This window comes from Pogona vitticeps, chromosome 1 (genome assembly GCF_051106095.1).
Source record: "Pogona vitticeps strain Pit_001003342236 chromosome 1, PviZW2.1, whole genome shotgun sequence".
In the NCBI taxonomy this organism is placed as follows: domain Eukaryota; kingdom Metazoa; phylum Chordata; class Lepidosauria; order Squamata; family Agamidae; genus Pogona; species Pogona vitticeps.
This window is the reverse complement of record NC_135783.1, coordinates 23,153,035-23,176,487: the sequence shown is the minus strand read 5'-3', so window position 1 is coordinate 23,176,487 and position 23,453 is coordinate 23,153,035. Positions and strand designations below refer to the sequence as shown.

General features: G+C 42.5%; 1 long non-coding RNA gene across 1 annotated transcript in view; it reads right to left on the bottom strand.

Annotated features, from left to right (window-relative positions):
• Positions 1-4,643: 4,643 nt before the first annotated feature.
• The window catches only part of LOC110082719 (uncharacterized), a 37,350-nt gene continuing 18,540 nt past the window's right edge, over positions 4,644-23,453 (bottom strand). Inside the window, exons 2-4 of the long non-coding RNA XR_013540294.1 lie at positions 12,267-12,339; positions 9,807-9,929; positions 4,644-5,476 (exon numbers count right to left, since the gene is read on the bottom strand). This is a non-coding gene — a long non-coding RNA (uncharacterized LOC110082719). The remainder of the gene's footprint in view (positions 5,477-9,806; positions 9,930-12,266; positions 12,340-23,453) is intronic.

Sequence of the window (23,453 nt, the reverse complement as noted above, 5' to 3'; positions counted from 1 at the left end):
GTGTGAGGGTGGCTGTTACAGTAACATTCACCCAATTCTCCAAGTATAGCATGGTGCTTTGCATGCCCTGAAGGAGATCCTTGTTTGGAACAGTTTCATTAATTGGTTCAAAAGCTGCTATCATTTAGCACATGCATTCCTTTGCATGATTGAAGCCTCTTCATGTATGTCAGGCCACCACATGTGTGGATTATGCCAGGATGTTGGGAACTGGAGGTTGTGTTCTTTTGCCAGTACGTTATTGCATATATTTCCATTTCGAGATAAGGGAACAAGTTGCACTGTGGGGGTGTTGGAGACAAAAACCACACTCTCCACCAAATATTGTAATGTTACCTAAGTAGACATTCCTGTACATCATTTGGCTCCCTTGGTTTGAGAAATGTGCAAATAATAATGACTAGAATTTGGTATTTGGTATGAGCTGAATTTTTTTTAATGTTTTCTTTCTTTAGGCTTCATTGGCATTCAATATGGCAGACTTCCTTTGAATCATATTTATAAAATAAACTACAGTATAATTAAGCCAACAAAGCCAATCTTTTAAAGAAGCTTAATAGCTCCATTTTTCACTCTGTAAATTTGTTTTATTTTAAAAGATGGGAGGACATTGTTCTGCCTCCGTTCGGTTGTTCTGTTTCCTTTGCTTTTCTAATACTTCTTTGCATCTTAAATCTGTGCATATCTAGTTTTTTGACAACTATTGATTATTAATAAAGTGCTCATGAAAGATATGCTTCATAGCGTCTTCAACAAGAATAATGTTTTTGTTAATGGGAAGTGTAACATATCTTGACAGATACAATACATAAAACATACTTCTCTTTCCCCTCCTCCGGTTCGCATAATTGCTAATGTTGTGGTACTTACTACTGAATACACACGAAGTGGCTCAACAGATATGGCAGGTAATAATCAGAGTGGATGCTATTTTATAAAATGTAACTAAAAATATTTTAATGATATAAAAGCAATAGATAAATAAAAGCAATTACATTTAATTTGGCTTTCAGCTTGTGAGCAATTTTTTGTTAGCTTTAATAATGGAGAAAGCTCATGCAGAAGGGCTAATGGTAGATTTGGTGTTAGCACTATTCATCATGGTTTCTAAGTAGTACTTAGCTTGGGATATTTCCCAAGTAAAGGTAAAAATATTCTCAGGGAGGGAACCTAGGACAATAATGGATTTGCAAATATTTCTCAGAAAAGTGCAACTTGATGGCTTTCTTCTCAGGAGTTTGCAAATGTTACCTTTGATTAAAATAATGTGCAGGCTTTGTAAAGATAAACAAAGATGGAATTTGCATGAACAAGAGCAGGCTGCATTAGGGACTTCTATCGGAGTTGTTCAGGAGTTCATTCACTTTTTATGCTCAGGAGCAGATTTCCAAGCATCCGCCCCCCCCCCCCGCCCCAAAGCAAAGCAGAACCATTGTTCACAGAAGTCATGGGAAGGTATCCTAAAAAGATTTTTTTCCAGTTTTTTTTCCTGTGCTATCCCAGGGTACTTTCTTGACTACTTCAAAGAACAGGAAGGCACCCTTTCTCCAATCCACATATGGAAGCCAGCTGGCAGGTGAATCTTCCATCCACAAGAGTGATAAAAAGAATCATCATAGAGATGGAAGGGGCCAAAAAGGCCATTGAGTCCAACTCCTGTTCAATGCAGGAATCCAAATAACCGTATATCTGAGAGATGCCTGTCTAACTTTCTCTTGAATGCCTCCGGTGTTGGAGAGCTCACCACCTCCTGGGGTAATTGGTTCCATTGTCATACAGTTAGAGCGTTTTTCCTGATATTCAACCAAGACTTTTTGTAACTTGAGCCCATTATTACATGTCCTGCACTCTAAGATGATTTGAGAACAGTTCCTGCCCCTCTTCTGTATAAAAGTTTTTCAAGTACTTGAACAGTGATATCATATTTCGCCTTGGTCTTCTTTTCTGAAGCCTAAACATGCCCACTTCTTCCAGTCTTTCTTCATGGGGCTTGGATTCTAGTCTCCTGATCATCCCTATTGCCCTTCTCTGAACTTATTCCAGTTTGTTGGCATCCTTCTTAAAGTGCAGTGTCCAGAACTAGACACAGTACTCAAGATGAGGCTTAACTGGTGCCAAATACAGGGGAACTAGCACTTCACATGATTTGAAAACAAGATTTCTGTTAATACAGCCTAAAATAGCATTTACCTTTTTTGCAGCCACATCACACTATTGACTCTTATTCAGCTGATGTCCTACAGCTATTCCAAGAATCTTTTTGCATATAGTATGCAAGTATTCCCTCCAATCCTTTAACTATGCATTAGGTGTCTTTCCCTAGGTGTACAAGTTTGCACTTATCCCAGTGAAGTTTCATTCTGTTGTTTTCAGCTCAGCATTGAAGCCTCTCAAGATGTTTTTGAATTTTGATCCCTGTCTTTCAAGATATTAGCTATCCCACCCAATTTTGTATCATACACAGATTTGATCAACATTCCCTGCAGCCCCCACCCATAAATATGCTGAAGAGCACTGGGCGCAGGTTTGAGCCTTGTGGTATACCTCCTGATTACCTCCTCCCAGTTTGATAACGAGTTTGTAATAAACTTTCTGCTAGCCAATAGTTCCCTCATATTTCTCAGGCCTGCTTTGCTTTTAGAGCAGCAGTCTTAATGAGGAAGGCTTGGTATAATGAAAAAATTGGGTGTAGTTGTTGCTTTTCTGCATAGTGGTTAAACTGCAGTACTGCAGCCAAGACTGCTCAAGACCTTAGTCTAATCCCGATGAGGCTTAGGTAGCCAGCTCAAGGTTGACTCGGGCTTCCATCCTTTTGAAGTTGTACCCGGCTTGTTGTGTGTAGCCTGCCTAATTAAATTGTAAAAACCCCAGAGAATACTTTAAACACTATGGGATGGTATATAAGCAGAATGCTTTTCTTTTCTTTCTTTCTTTTAAATGAGCCATTTTACTTGATAGAATTCTGGTTGTAGTTAATATTTAACCAACTCATGTATTTTATCTATTTCATTCAATTGCTTTTACGATGGCTGGGGCTACAAAAATAAACTTGTTTTCAGTTCTTCACCAGGTTTCCCCAACCAATTTCCTGGCAAAATCCTGTCACCCCTTGACCCTATTCTATGGGATGCCATCCTGCAGAAGACTTACCATCAATGGAAGGGCTCCTTTGTGTTAGGCATATAGATCTAGTGAAGGCTTCCTTTACAGAAAGGTGGGTGTGTGGATGATCGTTTCCCAGTTTCTTCTCCCTCTCTACAGTCACTGCATTTTACACTGCTGTGCAGCAGGAAGATCCAGAGCAGCTTTTCCACATGCATGTGCTTTGGAAGGAGGAATCGCAAATGTTATTTTCCTGCATACTTTCTCCTGGGCAAGCAGAACTCACTGGCCAGAATTCTGTTGCACAACTCTGCATGCATAAAGTCTGGTGACATCAGCCACAAATTCTTAATTTAAACTTTCCTACCCTGCCCCAACTTCCAACCCAGGTGCCAAGGCTTCTTAGGGATCCCTTTCACCCTGAGTAAACCTTTGGTAGCCCCAGGATGGGAGAGGGAGAGCCTGTAATATCTAAAAATAAGAATCAGGATTGGAATCAGTGATGAATTTAGGATCCCCCTTCTCCAATCCAAGGTTTGCAAAGACTTCCTCAGGTCGAAAGGGATCTTTAGGGAGTTAGTTCTGATACCTGGAGAGGAGAGAATAGGAAAGTTTAAATTAAAGATTGGAGTCCCTGGCTTTTACACACACAGAATTGCACAAAAGAATTCTAGCCACTGAGCCATAATTTAGATCCACTCCAGTGAAAAACATGAGAGCAGTGCATGATCACAGCTATATGTAGCTCATTTAATTCACTGGTTCTTGCACTGATTGGTATCCTAATGGTTTGGGATCATAACAATGTTGATCACTGGGGGTGGAGAGAGGGCACCAAAACTAGGTACCTCCTTATCAGTTCTCCTGAACAGATGGCCCATAGGAACAAGGGAAATTTGGAAAAATTGGTAGTAGCATAGTAGTACTAGTATGTTGGAAGATAACTCCCAGGATCTCCCAACCAGCATACCCACTAGATGAGTGGCTCCCAACTTTGGGTCTCCAGATGTTCTTGGACTAAAACCCCTAGCAGCATGCTAGATCATTAGTCACAGAACAAAAAAAAAGACACAGACCACCTATGGTTTTTTGTGTCTTTCAAATACTTTCTGTAATTTATTTCTTCAGTTTCTGTCCTGCCTTCTCATAGAACACCAGCACAAAACATAATTACAAAGGACATGCAAATAAAGATGCCACAAGATATCTTATTAAAACAGAGTTAGGCTGTGACTATAATGGAATGCTGAATCACCCTGATTCAGCTTTGCTGCAATTTTATTTGCAGCCTGTGTTACGGTTGAATTCACCATCAGTGATAACACACTGCAGACTGATTTGGGAGTTCACTGTTCACACTGGATGCTATGCAATTGGCATTTCATCCCACAGCCCCACCCCCTTCTTTCTTTCCTTCCTCTGGTCCCACCTCTGCCTAACCTTTTATTGTTCACTGTCAAGCCACTTGGTTTTGAAAGGGTTATATAGTGTTCCATAAAAGGTTTCAAAGTTCTTCTTAACAGTACAGAAATACCACACACTACAGGCATGTATTTTATTTTATCCAGGTTGTTTCTCTTGTTCATAATATTTTTTAAAAAGAACATTCTTGTATGGAAGCGATCTAGTGCTACACTAGTATATCAATATTAGTGATAAGGTGATCTATATACATTTTTTTTAATTGGAGGATGATCAGGGGAAAGAACATGGAAGCTCATGTTCCTGCAGTCCTTAACATCATGTCTCAACTGCCTACATCACCGAAACACAAAACCATCTTTACAAGTACAAATCAAGTTATTTCATGGCGAAAAGTCTGTCCAAATTGTTCTGGCTTGAAAGAAGTAAAAGTACCCAGAAGCCAAGGGGAAAGAAAGCTATGTTGGAAGCAAAGAGGGCTGGACTGATTCAAACTGGCCTTGGTGTTGTGTGATCAATAAAATATAAATTCGTCTGTTTCAAAAGCAGAGCAAATCCCACAGTATTTGACCGTGTAGTCACAGCTTTACAAAGTTATAAAATTAAATAATAATTAAACATTAGAACACAATTGAATAGACAGCAATTTAAAAGTATAGCAGTAAGGAAATACAACAGCTACCCAGTAAGGAAGTACAACCCACCAACATAAAGAAATTATGGCTTGACAACGGAAGGGCAATAGAAAGGGGTCAGGGAGGGCAAGTCAGGAGGCAGCCTAGCTTCCCTTAGAAGACAACACTGTAGCCTGGCAGCTGCCACCAGAAAGGCCCAGTCTTCTATGGACACAGTCAGTCATCTCCCCAAACTTCATTGAAGGCCTCATAGCTTCACCCTTGTCTCTCAAACTCTTGTGCTGCTTCTCTGATCCTTAAGGCTATCAAAGAAGAACCTATAAATGGGAGGGAGAAAAAGAAAATCAGGTCTCCTGTTACTCATTTCAAATATTTTCTGTATTTATAGTACTAATTTTATTAGCAAACACAAACATCCTCATGATGAACAGCTTGATTTACTCAAGGGAAGCCAGGCGATGAAATAAACCAACTTCCATTCACTGGCAAACCCTTAAAATAATTTTTTTAATGAAATTCTGTCTACTCAAAATGTTAAACCTGGCCTTATCGTCTCCCTCAATTCATTCTGTGACAGAGGAAATAATCCTTAGGCTCCTCCCTACTGTAGAAATACAGTAGACATCATTGTTAGATTCATTATTTAAAAGTGTTACCAAGGTTACAAATTACCATGACTGTGAGCAACAGGTCCCTCTGAAGTGGTATCATTACAGATTAACTGTAATGTGTAGGATTATAATAAAAGGCATAAGGGATTAGGTGTAAGGGGGAGAAATGTTAATAATAACTCAGATACAACTGGTGTATATTGTATGGCAGTTGGCTAAGGGTATCTTTCTAGCACTTATGATGCACTGTCTTATGTGGATGTGTGTAGCTTGTATGCTTCCAAAAGACTGCCATATAGCATGCAGAATTCATGAAAAATAAAACAAAGTGTTAATAATGTCTGTTCAAACATTCTGAATATGGAATCTTTGGGTTTTTATGAGAATTATCTGACTGATAGCAAAATATGTCCCAGTCACATGACAGTGGGCTAATCTCTTTAGGCTGGCAGGTTTGTGAAAACAGAAAACAGAATTAAGATGGAGCTATATGTAGGTAATGTTCAATTTTTGGTCAGAATTAGAACCTGGGGTGGGGAAATACCACAATTGTTGTGGGTTTTTTTAAACTTCAGATCCTAGAAACTGCAAGTCAGCTTGTCTAAGTTTTAATTAGCAACAAAAATGCAATAATGCAATATAGAATTTAGTTATTCAGTTACATTTTGTTTAAACGGCCCCCAACATGCATAAAATATAGATGAAGGAAATAAAACTGAAATCACAGAAAACTGAAGAACCATCATTGTCAATTTTGATCAGTAACTTAAGGGGACTAGAAATGTCTATTGATGGCTTTCTTTCTGATGTAATGTACAAAAAAGGGGGATTATGTCTCCCTTTCAAGTTCTGATGCTTGAGTTCTCCCTGCATTTGGTGCCTGTGCATCTCAGCACACCTCATGCATGAAGGGAGGTGCCACTTTTTCCTTCCATGAAAGACCAAAAAACAGGATGGGTGGGTGTGCAAGCCACTGGTCTGTCTCCATCACTTCCTGTCACATGCCATGCCATGTAATATGTGGAGCAACAAAAAAAAGGATGACATAGGTACTGATTTAACATGGTGAGGTTTTTTTTCTCAGCAAGAATGGGCATCAGATTCCATAGGAGGCATTGAAAGAACCCTAAGGGATCAAATTAATAATTTGTAACTACAGAGCTGGCAGGGACCCTATGGATCATCAAGTCCAGCTCTTGTCAAGGAGCAACAGCGGGGAACTGAACTCTCAACCTCTGGCTCAGCAGCCAGATGCCTAAGCCACTGAGTTAAGTGAACAAACTATCTAGGATCAGGGATACTAATCTTATTTAATCCAAGTGCTTTTGCTTAATTGGGCTGTGGATAATGCATGTATTTGTACCTCTCCAAAAAAAAAAAAAGCAGTATGTGATAACATCAGTGCAACTACCTCCAAAAATATAGCACTTTGCTTTTGCTTACTGCAGCTCATATATTCCAGGTGCTTCTCTAATACTTTACTGGGTCCTTATAACCACAGTTTTTAGACTAACTCAACATCTGATGAAGTAGATATGGAGGACATTTGGCACTCCATATATTTTGGTTTATAACACTTACATCAGCCACCCTGCATGGTTAAGGGTAAGGGGTTATGGTCTATATCCTAAAACATCTGGTCTGTTAAAGGTTCTTCATTCCTGTGATAGAAGATAATTAGAGTAGTTGCAGCCATATCCTGCATCTCATCTTAACACTGTAAGTCAAGAGTGGGCAAAGTGAAGCCTTCAGGATGTTGCTAGATGCTAGGGTAGGAGTCCAACACCATATGGATGTCTGTGCTTTGGCACCCTGTTAGAAATAAATGCAGATTTAATGTTTTGAACACTCCATTTCTCCAGCTTTTTTTTTTTTAAAAAAAACCCTGTCATATCTGACAAAAAGTTTCAGAAAACTTAGAGAAGTTTGCATGCAGTTTGTGAAATCTGGTTGGCATAATAAAGGTATAGCTTAATAAAGATATTGCCATAATATTATAAGTAAAGGTTCCCCTTGACATCTAATCCAGTCGTGTCCGACTCTAGGGCGCGGTGCTCATCCCCGTCTCCAAGCCATAGAGCCAACGTTTGTCCGAAGACAGTTTCTGTGGTCATATGGAGCACCGTTACCTTCCCACCAAGGTGGTACCAATTTATCTGCTCGCATTTTTACATGCTTTTGAACTGCTAGGTTGGCAGGAGCTGGGGCAAGCAACGGGAGCTCACTCCGTCGCGTGGATTCGATCTTATGTCTGCTGGTCTTCCGACCTTGCAGCACAGAGGTTTCTGTGGTTTATCCTACAGCGCCACTATGTCCCTTCATAAAATTATAGTAGCATTCAAATTTGACCCAGAACCAAATCCATCTGGTCCAGTATAGTAGACACTACAGCACTAGTACAATGCAGTTGTTAAAGGCCAATGTTGGTTGGAGGCCAGTTAGGAAGACAGTTTTCAAATGCCATCTCATGTCAGAACTGAATCACAGGTTTGTTGTGAAGAAGTATCTATATGTACATATGTGCAAGAATTGAGTTAAACAATGCATGTCACTCTTTAATGGATCATCAGCAACAATGAATAATAAATTATTCTGCCCACAATTCTTTCGCTGTGTATGTACACTGTGTTTCTCACAGAATGGTTTTAGACGCAGGTATCCTGAATTGGAGAAGACTCCCTGCAAAAGACCCTGATGTTGGGAAAGTGTGAAGGCAAGAGGAGAAGGGGATGACAGAGGATGAGATGGAAGGACAGTGTCATTGAAGCGACCAGCATGAATTTGACCCAACTCCGGGTGGCAGTGGAAGACAGGAGGGTCTGGCGTTCTCTGGTCCATGAGGTCACGAAGAGTCGGACATGACTTAACGTCTAAACAACAACAACAATCCTGAATTGGATGTATGTTGTCCATTCAGTAACATTTGGCTCCAGGCCTAAGTCTAAGAGGAAAACTCTGGCATGAATAGGTTGTATCTGGATTGAATATAAGAAGGTAGTTACTGGATTAGGCCAAAGATCGGTTTGATCCAGCAACCCACAGTGGCTAACTGAAGCCCTCAAGAAAGGTTTGAAGGTAGTAAAACTCTCCTACTGTTGCTTCCCTGCAGTGGGAATTCAATGGTATACACTGGACCCTTGACTTACAGACGGCTCCACTTACAGACTTTTTGAATTACCGACTTCTCTGGCCGCAAAATTTAGGTTCGACTTGCAGCCAGAGAATTGACCTACAGACCAGAAAAAAACCCCAAATGGAACAAAAATGGCCAGTTATAAATTAATCAGTTTTCAATGCATTGTAGGTCAATGGAGCCTGGACCTACAGACTTTTCGATCTGCAGCCACCATTCCAATACGGATTAATTCTGTAAGTCGAGGGTCCACTGTATTGTTTCAGGAATATGGATCTTCTGCCAGATGGATATCTCAGTGAATTGGGTACCTGGCTGCAGAGCCCAAGGAGAGGAATTTCAGTTCTTCATTATGCCTCCCAAGAGAAGAGCCAGCCTGTGTAACCTTGGACAAGCTGCAGAGTCCCACAGTGCCCCTAGAACAAGGGAATGTTAAATGGTATCTAGAAAACACCAGCAAGGCTTGCCATTAAAGGTGGAATCTGTGGCCCTGCAGATGTTGGATTCCAAATCGGATCAATCTCAAACTGCAGCCAAATTTGTGCAGGGTCCCAATCACGACCACAAATCTCCCTCTGAAATCCATGGAAACTAGGTATCATTTAAGCCCACCGTTTCCATAACATCTGGAAACAAACTATAGGACAGGGGGTCTCAACTGTGAATCCAGACAAGTAGGAAGCTTGGGCCATTATGGGAAATGCACAGGCGTTTGGGGAGTTATAGTCAAAGGATCTTTTCCAAGTCTTGGAAGCAATGACTTTTCCTTATTCCCTTTTTTTTTTTTTAAAGAACACAATAAAATCAAATTCGATTTTAAGATATAAAACATGTCACTATTTTATTTGTTTTATTCGTCACAGTCCCGTCCTGGTCGGAGGCCCTCAAGTGCCAGCCGCTTACCGTTTGCATTCCTCTGCCGGGGTTTATTTTTTCCTTTTCGGACGGCGTGTTTGCTTCTTCGGCTTCACCATCGCCTCTTCCTCCTCCCTTCTCTTCCGGCGTCCCCTTCCGTCTGGAGGGCATCTAAGAACAGAAAGAGCAGGGAGGAATGACCCCCCCCCCCAAACGACGCTTCCTTCGGCCGCTGCTCTAAAGAAAGCCCAGGCCTGGAAGGGACGTGTCCTGTGAGAAAGGGAGCGAGAGAGGACTGACCGACCGCCCGGCTTGGTCATGAACTCCGGAGGGGGGGGAGCCGTTGTTTGTTGTTGTTCCCCTTCAAAGGTCGGGACGGGCTACTTTTAGATGAACTTGGGCCGGGCAAGTCCGGCTCCATCCTCCCCAAACAATCCCCGGCCACGAGGAGGGAAGGCGGCGGTTGTCTCTCCCACATCCCAGCTCCCCCCCCCCCCGACCCCCGGCGCGCCTTCCCACAGCCCTCTCGCCTCAGCCCTCCTTCTTTCCCCCTCGCCGCTCGGGGCGAAGGAAGGACTCGACTCCGGGGATGGCCGCCTCGGTGACGCACCAGGGCCCCGTTGTTTTCTTCTTCGGGACGGTCGGGGGGAAACTGGAAAAACAAACAAGGCGGCCTTGCGTGCGACGGGCGTGGAGGGGAAGAAAGCCCGGGCATATCCTTTGGGAGGAAGGAACCAGGGTCTCCGGAGGGAACAGACAAAAGAGGTCGGGGAGTGAGGCGGGCGAGGCGGCTCCTCCTTCACCCCCCTGTGAACCCACGGCCTCCTGGTGGACTTCGCGCCCTAAGCTAGTGAAGGACGCGCCGGTGAAACGCTGGACACCCATCCATTCTTGATTCTCAGCTCGGGGAAACCTTAATGTGTTGGAATAACAACTCCCCGAATCTCCCTGAGGCAGCCTCATGCTTTTGCCTGAGTAGTGGTGGTGGTGGTGGTGTTTCTGGGATCTGTAGGCTTCAAAAGCAGCTTTTCAGTTCCTGTTTGTTTTTTTTTTAAATAGTTTTTCTCGGCCTCCACCACCCAGCGTGACATCTTCGAGACCAACCGGTTTTTGTTCGACCGAAGGTTTCAGAGATTACAACCGACCCAAGACAGTGGATTTTGATGAAAGATGAATAGGAGCACAAACCCACAGGATTTTACCCTGTCCTAATAAGGAATTTTTGATTTCTAAATTGAGCTGGAAGGAAGGTCTGTCCCCTCCCTCCAGTTTTCTGATGGGGAGAGCAGTTCTAACCCCTCTAGAGGTTGTTGACTTCTAGTCCCATCAGCACATTTGGTGGCAACAGATCCTATGAATTTCAGACTTTACAACATCTGATGGCCAGAACTGTCCATCCGCACTTACTCCGTTTCCCCAAATTATATCCAAATAGGTGGAAAGTTGCTTTATTTCCACTTCACCCCTTTTTCTCCTTATGTCTTTAAAGGGCAGCTATTATCTTCCTGTTGATTTTATGAGGCTTTCTGGGAGTCCCTTGCTGCTAAAGGGTGGGGTGAAAAAAGTAAAAGAAGTAAGTTGCCTGGCTCTCATTGAATATAACCCCAACTAATCTTGACAAATTGGAATTAGAAGACAAGGCTTCTAAATCAGTAGGCATGAAACAGACACAAGGAAAAAAAATCTGATGTCCCTGGGTGTAGCTGTGTACACTAAGGGACATTTTATCATTTGAATGAACAGTTGCTACTCACAAACGGTGGTACAGGTAAATCACAGCACTTCATGTGTTTTTTAACTGAGGACAACACCTGGGTTACTCTTCCCTCAATCATCACCACTTCCCACCCCCCACCCCTTGTGATGTGCAAGTCTTTCTCCAAACATGTATACAGGAACATAGTCTCAACTCTGATCTAACAGACTGAAAACATTGCCTGGACTGATAGGATCTGCTAAGTGTTTAATAGCCAGATTTGTTGCAGTTACATGCCATCCAAGTGGATTCCAACAAATGGTGATTCTAACAGGTTTTCAAGATATCTGCAATATTCAGGAAATGGCTTACTATTGCCATCTCCCTGTGGTATTCCCTGGATAAGCTGAAGAGCCAGCGTGATCTGCAGCCTGGCACTCTTTCTGGTACACCACACTGGTGCTTTGTGATACCTAGATAGTTTGCAAAAATAAATTATCGCAGATCACACCTGATGTCATCTGATTTTGGAAGCTAATCAATATAAGGTAGTACTTGGATGACACACTATGAGGTAATACTAGAATCCTGCTGGGAACCTCAGTGGGCCACTGCTAGTCATCTGTTGGGCTAGATGGAGCAATGGTCTGATTCAGTATAAAGTAGCTTCCTATTTTGCTATATTAACGTGCCAAGAGGCAAAGATGCAAAGCACAGGAGATCTTTGTGGAAGAGAGAGGACATAGCAACCTACATGAGATGCAGTGCAAAGAATACTGTTTATATATGCCATTGCCGAAGTTTTTCCTCACCTGCAGTAGGTGCTCTCCCATATATCCAATGTTGGCAGTAATTGTAACATGAAGGTTCAGACCAGCCATACTCCTAAATGGACAAAAGGAAATGATAGGTCAGGGGAAATGTTTCATAAGTGCATTGTGTGCACATGGTGGGTCCCCCCCCACTTGGATTTTGGCCACTGAATAACTAAACACTGTTAGGATAAAACTGAATAATTGTCAGCACTGTCCTGTAGGTATCTACTGAGAAGTCAGTAACACTTAGTTCAGTTGGCCTGACTTTCCATTAAATATCATTCCAGCAATCTTAACCAGCATAGTCAGTGATGATGAATTTTGGGAGTAGCAGTCCAATAAACATCTGCAGTTTATTACAAGCTGCAGTTTTCCACTCCTGAACTGAAATCAGCTGGTAGGTCATGGTTAAGTCCCATCTCCATTGGCTTCCCCCTTGAATCTATTTCCACAAACAGATCAAAACGTCTCTTCCCTGCATTTTCCTGTCTAGAAAGCATTTGGAAAGCTTGATCCTCGGGTTCTGCGGAGAATATGCTTCAGCTTGGCTGGTTCTGCTGCCGGGAGAGATCAAGTTATCCATCAGCCTCTCTCTCGGCGGATCCCAAAGAGCATCCCAAGTGATTAACAGGCCGGTTTAATGGCGAAAGATTGTGTAAAGTTAATGCAGCCACGGGAGGTGCCTCTTTCAAACAGCTGTTCCTCATACATATTTCATCACACAATCAGATAATGCGTCCCACCACCTTCTCAATTATTCCCAGATAAACATTTTCGGGACGTTTTGACATCTGTCTTAGTGCCTGCTATTAATTTAGTAATCACAGAGAGTTATAAGCATAAATGGAGAATGTGTGTGTCTGAAAGAGTGAGAGGGAGCGGAGTGGCTTCTTAAACCACATAAAGTACTTAAAGATACAATCCTATACGAGTCTTCTCAGGAGTAAGTCCCATTAAGTTCAGTAGGATTTGAACACACATCCTATTGAACTTGCTCTACGGCTTAAAATGAATCTTACTCCCTGAGTAAATAGGCATAGGATCAGGCGATTATAATCAGAAAGAACTAAGAGCAACAAATCCTGAACGCAGTTACCAGGGTGGACAGGGTGGGACTCATTTCCAAGAAAATAGAAATACAATCGTGGAACGTGTTTCCCTTAAGGCTGAGATCCTTCCCGCATTTAGGAGTGGTATCAGCAGCACGATTTGGTCGTTTTGGACTCTTGACCTTCCCAGCCTGCTTTTCCTCCAGTGACTTCAAAGCAGTGTCCCTGGCTCACCTCTTCAATACAACCCTGTGAAATGGGTCTGCCAGAGAGTGATTGACCTAAGGTCACCCAGTGAGCTTCAAAGGCTCTGGGAGGACTTGAACTCGGCTCTCCCAAGGTCCACTGCCCCCACTATATCAAGACTTAGTGGCTTCATGGGATGTGGTGTGTTTTATTTTCCTTCTTCTATCGGCGATCCCGTTGTGGGATCCTTAAGACTTCTGTCCCCCAAAAATCCTATCCTGATGACACCACTACAGCTTTCAGTGGACGGTTCTGGGTAGGATCGGGCTGCGCAGAGATGAGGCTGGTCCGGCTGCAATCCTCGCGCAACTACTTGAGAGCTACTTCCGAGTAGACCTGACTAGGGTAGAGCAGGGCAGGAGTACTGTATTCCTTTGCCTACTAACGTGACAAGAAGAGTCAGGGAAGTCAGCGGGGGCTACGTCGGTGCCCTTAGGATCTCTCTGGGAGAGTCAAACTGGACCTCATTCTCGCTAAATCATTGCATCCTCAAAACCAGAACGAGATGTTCAGGGCAAGCTGTGTTTTAAACCCTTCGTACTTGCATTTTAACCTTTGCCAGACGCCATGAGTTCCTTTAGGGCAGAAAGGTGGCATAGAAATGATATAAATAAAGCAAAATAAATAAAAGGAAGTTGGTAGACGAACATTGGAGTGCGGGGAGCGGACAAGTCCCCTCTCTTACATTCCTCGTTGCTCCAAAATGGTGCCTCCAAAATGGTGGCAGGAGGCAATTCGGTGGAACGAAACAGCAAACAAGAAACCCAAAGCGAACGTGAGTCCTGCCTACCTTCTCCTTTCCCGGTGCCGATCTCTGGAAAAAAAAAATCTAAGGCCGTCTCCAGAGCATGTGACGTTGAAAGGACGACCCATTCATCCAGTTCAATGGCTGCTGGTTGACCTGCTGAGATGCTCAACACGTGGAAACCCCTTTCCTGGGGGCCGGAAGGGGGGCTGTTTAGTGGACCTTTCAGGTGTCCGAGATCAGGATGGAAAGTCGAAATCGGCCTGGGCTCTACGGCTTAGCAACCCGATCCTATGCTCCCTGGGATGTAAACAATATATAAGACTACAGGAATTGCCTGAAGCTTTTGCACTTTATAATCCAGTACATCAGGATTGTAGAAGGGATTTACGCAGGAAATACAGAAAGCATTACGAGTCCTCGTTTTCTTCATCGATGTCCATCCATTCATCTTGGGGGGGGGGGGCTTTTTATCAAATGATTTGGAAAGCAGTTTAAAACTACGTAATTGAATTGAGATTCCTTATAGTGTGCTCCAGATCTGTTCGGAAGAAAGTCCTGCTGAACTGGGTGGGTGGGGGGAGCATATACTGATGAGCAGCCCCTTGCTAATTTCCTTTGGAGAGCAGATTCATTGAGCCAACTAGTTAACGGTAAATCAGCACTTTGCTAAATCCCATTGCCTCAGCAGGTCTACTTTAGCTGGGAATGCAACAGATTGCATTATATAAGAGGTGCTCTTTAAGGCCTCCAGTAAGTTCACTGGTCTAAAAGTACCCATCTGAGGAAGAATTCAAGGGAATTAGTTCCCCACAGCCTGTGGGGCATCTATCCTGTGGGCAGTCAAAGCGAAAGTCTATGTAGGTCTAGAAAGCAGATTCGGGTTAATTCACTCAGGAGAAAATCCCACTGAATTCTGAGTAAACAGAATAATTTTGAGCTGTTGTCGATTTCTCCGTTGCACTGTTAAAATTGCACCTTCACCATTATGGGTCTTTTAAAATGAAAGAAAACAGGAGATGCTCGGGGACCCCTGAGGGGGAAACAATAATAATGCAGAATGTCTAAAGAACGTGAGAGGGGCTGCCCCACAAAAACTAAGCCCCCACCCACCCAGCCTTTGTTCGGCCTACAGAAGAAACGATTTGTAAGAAAGGAGTTCGGAGTCGAGTACAGTATTTATTACTTTTGCCGAATCCCTTAAAGGCTACAAACTTACTGAGAGTTTTCGAGTCATACAGAACTCTTTGAAAGTGGTGGAAAATATGAGGGCAGGGTGAGAGGCATTCAGACCTCAACACTGAACCAGGTGTGAAACCCATAATTCTGGGAAAGAGGAGACTGGATGGACACTTTTTGTCTCGCACAGAATCTGCGAACTCCGTCAGCACCCTGTCTTCAAGAACAGCGGGCATCGCATCCCGCTCAGTTTGAAGGACTTCGCTTGCCTCTTCTTCTGTTCCCAAGTTTCATACCGTCTTCGCTTGACTTGAGAGTTGCGGAGAATTGGAACGTTACTCGTGTCGGTAATTTTTACAATTACTCAGTCCAGAACGTCGTGATTGGACCACAATAGCTAAATTACTTTTCATTTTTTATTTTCTGTTTCTAAAAGAAGCCTGAGCAGCTCAACTCAACCCGTTCTCGGAAATGTGAAAAGGACACGGGAGTAACTCTGTGAATTAAAAAAATGAATTCAAACATCGCGTGAAACATGTGGCATTTGAACCGCGAAGTGCTATCCGCTGATGCGGGAGAAGCTGCGAGGAATTTTGCTCAGTAGCGTGCTCGCGTCAGTGGCTTTTCGTGACAGCCTAGACGGCTACTACCGAGATCTCCCTTTCTAGGCAACTATTAAATGTGCTGAAGCCCGACACTCTTTCTGCATCTGGCTACACCTGCGTGGTAAGTGGCCTTTTAAGCAAAATATACACAAAGTCGTTACTGTGGAACGGGATAGCTCAGTGGTATAGACATCTGACTGCGGGGGCCAAGGTTGGGAGTTCGATTCCCCACTGTGCCTCCTTGACAACGGCTGGACTCGATGATCTATAGGAGTTCTGTAGTTCTAAGATTATGATGATTTGTTATGGTAGCTTTCCGCAGGGAAACGAGTCCCTTTCTCGACTTTGACCTCTTCCATTAAATATATATTTATATACCTTCCAACTTCTGAACTATCAGCTGTTGACCATCCTCCCTCCCTTGGCAACATGTCCAAGGGAGGGAGGAAAATAAAGATAAGCCTGTGTCTCCTCCGCTATTTCTACCTTTTCCCTTTTCTTAAATATGTCCTTCACCAAGCATCTCACCCTCTCCGCACGTTTGTTTTGGGGAAGGGGATACCTGAACACCTGAAAATAGAATATGTCCACTTACCTGAGAGTAATCCTCCTTGAACTCAGTGGGTCTTACTTCTGCGGAAGCCATTGCCCTGATGGTCCTACCTGTGTCGGGACATTTGTCCTTAAATGTGCGCTGATTCAAAAACATTTACTGATGCTTTTTAAAATATGAGAGGTTCTTGCCAGGAAAGGGGGGGAAAAGAGTGGGAGTTTGCTTTGCAAAAAGGCTTAGGCAACATTTCAAATAAATAGCAAAACAAGTCTGCAAACCTCTGCTGAATAGGAAAATAATGCGCTCTTGCTAACACTCATATTAGCATTCAGAACGCTGTCCCGTCACACTCAGAATCCGTGTTTGCACATATAGGAAAGTAACAATAAAGTCTTTTCAGTCAAGTAGGTTCGGAAGGAAGAGCCCCTGATTTCAACAAAAATTGGGACAGACCAGCCAAACTTTTAAAACCGATTGATTTCAAAGCAAAATACCTACTGCAGTTACTTAGAGTTGGAAGTACAATTTTAAGACTATATACTCGGAAGTGAAGGCCACTGATTTTTGTTTGATTTACTCCCTAGAAAACAGGTTTAGGGCTGAACCATTAAAATGCATTCATTTGGACTGGATTCTGCCCTTTGATATTTGTCCATAAATATTGAGACGTATTTTCCTTCCAGTTACAAATCTACAGCTGTTTTGAGACATATTTTCCATTGCATCAATGGATGTTGGGGACATTTAGTATGGGATAGAGAGCCAGCCAGTTGAAACAGACAAGCTTACACTTGAACTGAACTCCTTGTTTTATTCTCCTAACTGCTCAAATCCTGTTCTTGACTGCAATCTTCAGTCATTCTGATCTTCATTCTTTCTAACTTGCCCATTATGTTTTGCCTTGTCTCTGTGCTCCCGGATTCTCTAGGGACCTTACTGAGCTCTTCATTTTAAAAACAGAAGGCCTACATGGAAAAAAGTTCTTTAGAAAAGTTTATAAAGACTTTGAAAAGTTTAAAAAGTTTAAAAAGATTCTATAATGTTCAACAGGTCATCCAAAAATATATCAGGGAGTTGGAGCACCTGCTCCATTTGATTTTGATTTTCTTTCTTAGTTTAGAAACTCATGACAAATACAGCAGTTTTCTCTATGCATCAGTTCAGAAGTAAGTCCCCTGTGAGCTCACTGGGGCTTTTTCTCATGTGAATAAGTATAGGGTTGAAGCCGAATGAGTAACAGGTTTACAAAATTATACGTATACGTATATGTAGAAACTGCTTTCATACAGTTTGACTGTGGCTTGGGGCAAACGCTCGAGGCTTCTTCATACAAATGCATATTCCTGTGGAATTCCATGCCACAAGAAGTTATAATGCCCATAAGTCAGGATCAGGACCATATAAATTTCGCCCTCCCCTGCTCACTATTGTTGGGTTGAAATTCCCGTCACCCCAGCTAGCATAGCCAGTTATGTGGATCATGGGAAGTGGGGTTCAGTAACATCTGGCAGGGCACAAGTTCCCCACCCCTGGTGTGGATAGATTACCCTAAAGGAAGATTAGATCAATGGGTGGAGTATAGGACCTTTTTCTCTGCTGCTTCTGATACCTAAATTGAACCTTTCTATGTGGAGCAGAACATGGGGGGGGGGGTCAAGTAGAAGTGGAGGCTTTTTGACCTCATGATCTCCTGGGAAGGCTTTTTGGGACATTTGTCTCACTACTGTCACAAATGGGATGCTGGGCTAATGATGCAGTTGTATGTTTGTCACCTCAAAAGTAAACTGCTGTTAATTCACTGGGGCTTATTTCCAGGTGTGTAGGGGACTGCAGCACGCATGGGCTGTCAATCAAATCTGGTTCAGAACTCTGCAAAGGTGAAGAAAGTTTTTTGGGGGAGGGGGACTATCTCTTTCAAAATCACTGAGCCAGCATGGCCTTGAGAGTTGTAGTACAAAAGAATAACATTTCCCAGGCTCTGGGTTTTTTTCTTTTTTTCTTTTTCTTTTTTGGTACTTAACTTTTTTTCCCCCTTAAGTTTTGGTCTTAATTTACAGGACTGGGTTTAAGATCCACAAAGATTCTTGTGGCATCCAGAAATCTAAAATAGATTATGGCACTCCCTTCATAGGTTACAGGTCACTTCATCAGACTAAGAAGGCCCTGTTAAGGTTAAAAGGAGATAAAAGGAGAATTCTGCACCCACTCTTTGTGAAAAATCAGTTAGACAGGAAGGGAAATGGGTAGCCCAGGGATTGTGCAACAAACCTAAAAAGGTTTGTTGTCTTTTCTCCAATCAGAAGCACAGCAAACCTTGTATATAATTGTATACAAACTACTTACAAGGAAGTCCATAAGTATGTAAAAGAGGGGGATTGATCCTCTGTTACGTTAAATGAAATTAAAGGATGTATGTGCAGTTCCAGTAGTATTATACTCTGAATGGCTCATGGTTTTCTTTATTTATTAGATTTATCTCTCCCTTTCTTTCAAGGAATCCACAGTGATTTACATACTTTCTGTCTTCACAACAACTCTGTAAAGTAGCCAAGTATAAGAGACTGTGCATCAGTTCTCATGTGTCATGTGACTTAGTGAACGGTGTGCCAGGACAAGACTGGCAGCTTTCTAGCCACATTCTTTTACCTGTTATGGCAAACTTCTATGCATGGAAAAGAATCAGAGGAGGAAGAGAAATCCCATTTTTAGAAAAAGTCCACCTTCTGAAAGTGATGAAGAAAATATGTGCAATAAAGGGGCATAAAAGGTAAAGGTAAAGGTTCCCCTTGACAATTTTTGTCCAGTCATGTTCGACTCTAGGGGGCGGTGCTCATCCCCGTTTCCAAGCCATAGAGCCAGCATTTGTCCGAAGACAATTTTCCGTGGTCACATGGCCAGTGCGACTTAGACACGGAGCGCTGTTACCTTCCCACCGAGGTGGTCCCTATTTATCTACTTGCATTTGCATGCTTTTGAACCGCTAGGTTGGTGGGAAATAAAGGGGCATACTTTCTAGTATTTTGAAAGAGTCTTAAAACACACCCTCACAGACATATACAGAGCTTTTAATAAAATAATACTTACATTTGCATAAAATTGTAGCAATAACATGTAACATTTATAGACACACTGATGTTAATACCTATCAATTAATCAATGGACTTTACTTCCAAATAAGGCTGTAGTTGTACACACAGCTACTTGAGAATGAGCAGGCTGCCACTGGGGATGGGGTGGAATTTGCTTTTGTGTAAAGAAACATAAGGATGGGCTACACATGCATTTAACATCATTGTTAGGTACCTGCGATGCTATGTGCTGAAAGATTGGACACAGAGAGAACTCAACACTTGATCAGTCAGAAGATTTTTGGAATGAAATACATTTCCTGCATTCTCTTATTTAAGTGTATTGGTTTGCATGCAGTGGTAATAACCCCCCCCCCAACACTGTGTTTGTTGATCAGGAGTCTCCTGACCATTGACTCTGCTGGCTGAGGTTCATGGGAACTATAGTCTAAAATATAGATTTGGCATTAGGTTGCCAAACCCTAATACATATATGGTAGAAATATCACTTAAAGCGAGGACAGAGAATTCACTTCAATATGTAGTTAGGTGACAACTCCCATCATTATTAACCCTTGACTTGGTGCTGATGAGAATTAGAGTCCAACACTATCCCATGTTACAAATGCCACAACGTGGACACCCAAACCTCCTCACTATTTGGCAAGTTTTACCCCAACGTGACTCAAAATATAGCCCCACTGTTTTTCTTTCAATGGACCAACAGGGTTTTTTGAGATATACTGTACACATGAAATGTATTGTGTTTCAGTGTTTATAGAAAGGGGATAACTGTGATAAATGTTACGGGTTATTGGAAGTTAAAGTGTTGATATGTAGAAAGATAGGAGAAGAGAAAGTGAACAAAAATATGTCAGGTTTCATGAAGACACTGGAAGATCATCTCCATAAGAAAATCTGTGTCCGATTACATGTTCCTTCTGTGAAGTTGAGAATGGTTTCTTTCTGTATTTATAAAGCATTTTGATGTTCTAAGAAAAACATGTATGGGAAAGAACAATGTTCTAACACTCTTAGGAAACAACACACCTTAATGCTCTATAGCAGTGGTTCCTAAGCTTAGGTTACCCAGGTATTCTTGGGCTGCAACTCCCAGAATCCTTCATCACTAGCTGTGCTGGCCAGGGTTTCTGGGAGTTGCAGTCCAAGAACACCTCAGTTGTCAAAGGCTGAAAAACACTGCTCTATAGGAAAAGCAGCTATATGATCCATTCATAGACATAATGTTCTAGGTTGGGCAATACCTTGCATCACTAAGAATCACCAAAATGAAGCCAGCAGGCAACAATCATACAAAATTTGGGGTTAAAGCAAATAGTTAAAGGCTAAGTCAGATATGATGTTGGTGGCACCTGGAGCCAGATTGCCAGCAAAGCAAAATGGAGCTCTGGGTTTCATATGAGATGAGGTGACAAAGGCACACACTTTCCTGTCTTTGGAGATAAAAGCTTGGTTTGCCCCCCCCCCCATCTGCCACTTGTCTTGGGTGAGTCCATAAACTACTTCATGGTTTTAAACAAAGGAAGCCATCAACACAGGAGTATAAGTTTGGGTATTGCACTAGGTTAAAAAATAAATTGTAGCCAAATTGGTATTTATACCTAGTGGTTGGAGAAGATGGGATCCTCACTGAAGTTCAGCCTGCTGTTAAAGCTGTTCTTATGCCAGAAATATTTCTCCCAGGCAACCTATCATGGTATCTTAAACAGTAAATACAAAAAGTAGCCAAGTGATCGATTCATAGAAGCAATGTCCAGGGTTGGACGACCACTATACCTTTCCTGGATCACTAACAACCTACAAATGAGGTAGATTTTTGAGTTCTCCAGAACACTTCAGGAGGCAAAGATGGTATGAAAGTCTAGAATGACATGAATACTTCAAAACCCAGGCCACGTTAGATGCCAAACTGCCAACAAAACAAATGGAGTTTGCAACTCCCTCTCTAAGGCAAGGACAGACAAGTGTCTTGCAGGGCTGCATGAAGGCACCCTGAAGTTGTTTCTGTGGCTCCTGGCTCCGTCAGATTCTCAAAGGGCCCCTAAATATTTTCCCTGGGGTGGGAAGGTGAACAGGGGATCCTAATGCCTAGAGGAGCAGGGTTCCAGCTTTTAAACACTTCAGGGAGGAGGGGCTGCTGTGTTTTATGCCCCAAATATCAGTTTCTCAAGACTAGAAGTGGACTTCCAGCCAATTCCAGTTTCCTTGTATTTTGTTGTGTTGCATTTTTTGTAGTCTGTACAGACTTCAGAGGAGCTCATATATCTAAACAAAGCCCTTGAGGTTGCCCACCTGTGCTCTAAGAAGATGCTGTTGGGGTCCAGCACAATCCTCAGTGATTTTCCTAAGCTATAAGCCTCACTGAGTGTGATGGGACTTACTCCCAGGTAATTGGCCTGTGGGATCACAATCTCAAATTAGCCACTTGCCCCTCCTTGACAGACTCTGTTCCTTCTTATTCAAATTGCACAAACCTTACTTTAAAGTGAGTTTTCCTGGTAGTAGGTAAAAGGACTCCCAAAGAGTGCCTTTGGGTTCTATATTTAGGGCAGGGTCTGAATTGAGCACCTTTGACAGCTCAGTTTTGTCCTCTCCATTACAAAGGACCCCAGCTATCCACCAACTGAAAAATCAATCCCAGCAGGGAACCCCTTCCTTTTTTTATTTCCAAACAGACCATGGGGAAAAGTTGTGGTTCCAAGGAATTAAACACATTTGTGCCATGCAGTTATCCAAAAACTAACTTTTCCCAAGTTGTGGTTTCAGGGAAGAGGACACAGAAAAGACAATTTCCAAGGGTTTTATAAAGCCTAAAAGAATCTCAGTTTTAAACACACACACACACACACACACACACACACACACAGAGAGAGAGAGAGAGAGAGAGAGAGAGAGAGAGAGAGAGAGAGAGAGAGAGAGAGAGAGAGAGAGAGAGAGAGAGAGAGAGAGCTGTAACTTCCAGTTGGTATCACGCTTGTGTTTTCTTTCAGCTCATCAACAAAACATAAATTGAGGAAATTTAAACTGCTCCGAAAAAGAAAATCCTGTGTTCGTGATAACATATTTCCCTCTCCCTCCCTCCAGTGTCTTGGGTGTTTTAAAAATGCAAATAGATCTGCAATGCAGGCCCAAATCTATTTACTTGAAAGATTTCACCCAATCTTAGCCTTGAAATAAGTGCCCAATGAGACTTACTCTACAGTCAGTGCATGGTTAGCAGTTTGTGGTGGAAACATTGGGGCTGAATTTCTCCAATTCAAAACAAAACAAAACAGGAAAACTAATATCAACCAAACCATAATTCCCTAACTGGTAAACCCTAATAAACTCAGTTTACTTCTCCTGTGTTGACATGCATAAGACTGCATGGCAAGTTTTTATAATGCTACCAGTCCCTTGATTTGTATATTTTAAAACTGGAAAAGACTTGTCAGTTTTATTAATTATAATTCTCATTGTTAGTTGCATTTATAGGCCACCTTTCCTCTAATAAATGCAAAGTGGCATACAAGATCCTCCTCCAACAACAGCCGTGTGAGGTAGCTCCATCTATAAAAGTGTGGTCCAAGGTTACCACATGAATTTCATGGCTCAGTGGTGACTAGGCTCTGAATATCCCATGTTCTAGTCCAATACCATTTGCTTGCTTCCATGAGATGAACTGCTCATAGGGGTATGGAGGTAGTCCCTATTTTACTGACTCTGTGGAAATGGATGG